Source organism: Myxine glutinosa, chromosome 3 (assembly GCF_964187855.1).
Source record: "Myxine glutinosa chromosome 3, kmMyxGlut1.1, whole genome shotgun sequence".
Classification (NCBI taxonomy): Eukaryota; Metazoa; Chordata; class Myxini; order Myxiniformes; family Myxinidae; genus Myxine; species Myxine glutinosa.
Genome location: NC_136263.1, coordinates 18555839 through 18558618, shown reverse-complemented (window position 1 = coordinate 18558618; position 2780 = coordinate 18555839). Strand labels below are relative to the sequence as shown.

At 25.1% G+C, this 2780-nt stretch overlaps 1 non-coding gene across 1 annotated transcript; it reads left to right on the top strand.

The window, feature by feature from the left end:
- Positions 1-268: 268 nt before the first annotated feature.
- TRNAT-AGU (transfer RNA threonine (anticodon AGU)) lies at positions 269-342 on the top strand. The gene has a single exon. It is a non-coding gene; the product is annotated as a tRNA-Thr (tRNA).
- The last annotated feature ends 2438 nt before the right edge of the window (positions 343-2780 follow it).

Below are 2780 nucleotides of genomic sequence, written 5' to 3'. Positions count from 1 at the left end.
CTACCTTCTCCCAAACTTCTATTACCTTCTTTACCCACTTGTCCCACACTTCTCTTACTTGTTTTCTCTTTCCTCTAATCCTCCCAACTCTTGCTTTTCTCAATTTTAGTTTCCTCATTTAAATCTTCCCTTTGAATACGTAATAAATAGATGACCCCGAAGCACACTGTCGAAAATAAAGAAAATTAACTGTTCGTCTGCACACGACGAACTCATGGAAGTGCTAGTCTCTTTCGAGGAGATGTAACTATATGCACCTTATATACCTGGTGCTGTGGCTTAGTTGGTTAAAGCGCCTGTTTAGTAAACAGGAGATCCTGGGTTCAAATCCCAGCAGTGCCTTTTTTTGTGCTCAGCCACAACAAAGTAGTAGAGAAGGTGTGCAAAAGCCACAACGATGTCCTTCACTCCTTCCTTTCAGTCCTGTTCCATCCGATATTCCATTTGCAATCTTTAGTGTTTCCCCTACTCCTTGAAGAGGCTGAACCAATCATTTTGAAACTCGGCGTGATGATTCATGACGTCGATCATGACTAATGTAACCGTTTTTAACTTTTCATCCAGCTGGAGAAGATAATTAACTCATTAACTCAAAATGTAAAAAAGGTTTGTGTGATCTCGTTTGACCCATTAGAGATTAGAGTATTAGACCCTTTAAACCCGTTAATTCGTCACACGTGGCGAGATTCCGTCATCATCTCACGAGATGTTTCATAATCATAATCTCATGAGATGTCACACTTCTTAATTTAATTTGATCTTAATTAGAATTCAACCTCTTAATTTAATTTGATCTTAATTAGAATTCAACCTCTTAATTTTATATTATCTTCATTATAATTCAACCTCTTAACTTATTTAAAACTAGAACTTATTTAAAATTCATCCTCTTCATGAAATTTGACCTTAATTAAAATTCAACCTCTTAATTAAATTTGATCTTAATTATAATTCAACCTCTTAATTTAATTTAATCTTTATTATAATTCAACCTCTTAATTTAATTTTGTCCTTTATTATAATTCAACCTCTAAATTTAATTTGATCTTAATTATAATTCAACCTCTTAATTTAATTTGATCTTAATTAGAATTCAACCTATTAATTTAATTTGATCTTAATTATAATTCAACCTCTTAATTTAATTTGATCTTAATTATAGTTCAACCTCTTAATTTAATTTGATCTTAATTAGAATTAAACCTCTTAACTTATTTAAAACTGGAACTTTTTAAAAATGCATCTTCAAAAATAAATTTGATCCTCATTATAATTAAACCTCTTAATTAAATTTGATCTTCAGTAAAATTCAACCTCTTCATTTCATTTCATCTTGATTATAATTCAACCTCTTAATTCAATTTGATCTTAATTATAATTCAACCTCTTAACTTATTTAAAACGAGAACTTATTTAAAATTCATCCTCTTAATTTAATTTGATCTAAATAATAATTCAACCACTTAATTAAATTTGATCTTAATTATAATTCAACCGCTTAATTAAATTTGATCTTAATTGTAATTCAACCTCTTAACTTATTTAAAACTAGAACTTATTTAAATTCATCCTCTAAACTAAATTTGATCTTAATTATAATTCAACCACTTAATTAAATTTGATCTTAATTATAATTCAACCACTTAATTAAATTTGATCTTAATTAAAATTCAACCTCTTAATTTAATTTGATCTAAATTATAATTCATCCTCTTAATTTAATTTGATCTTAATTATAATTCAACCTCTTAATTCAATTTGATCTTAATTATAGTTCAACCGCTTAATTTAATTTCATCTTAATTAGAATTCAACCTCAACATATTTAAAACTAGAACTTATTTAAAATTCATCCTCTTAATGAAATTTGATCTTAATTATAATTCAACCTCTTAACTTATTTAAAATTGGAAATTATTTAAAATACATCCTCTTAATGAAATATGCTCTTAATTATAATTCATCCTCTTAATGAAATTTGATCTTAATTATAATTCAACCTCTTAATTAAATTTGATCTTCATTATAATTCAACCTCTTAATTTAATTTGATCTTAATTAGAATTCAACCTCTTAATTTTATATTATCTTCATTATAATTCAACCTCTTAACTTATTTAAAACTAGAACTTATTTAAAATTCATCCTCTTCATGAAATTTGACCTTAATTAAAATTCAACCTCTTAATTAAATTTGATCTTAATTATAATTCAACCTCTTAATTTAATTTAATCTTTATTATAATTCAACCTCTTAATTTAATTTTGTCCTTTATTATAATTCAACCTCTAAATTTAATTTGATCTTAATTAGAATTCAACCTCTTAATTTAATTTGATCTTAATTAGAATTCAACCTATTAATTTAATTTGATCTTAATTATAATTAAACCTCTTAATTTAATTTGATCTTAATTATAGTTCAACCTCTTAATTTAATTTGATCTTAATTAGAATTAAACCTCTTAACTTATTTAAAACTGGAACTTTTTAAAAATGCATCTTCAAAAATAAATTTGATCCTCATTATAATTAAACCTCTTAATTAAATTTGATCTTCAGTAAAATTCAACCTCTTCATTTCATTTCATCTTGATTATAATTCAACCTCTTAATTCAATTTGATCTTAATTATAATTCAACCTCTTAACTTATTTAAAACGAGAACTTATTTAAAATTCATCCTCTTAATTTAATTTGATCTAAATAATAATTCAACCACTTAATTAAATTTGATCTTAATTATAATTCAACCGCTTAATTAAATTTGATCTTAATTG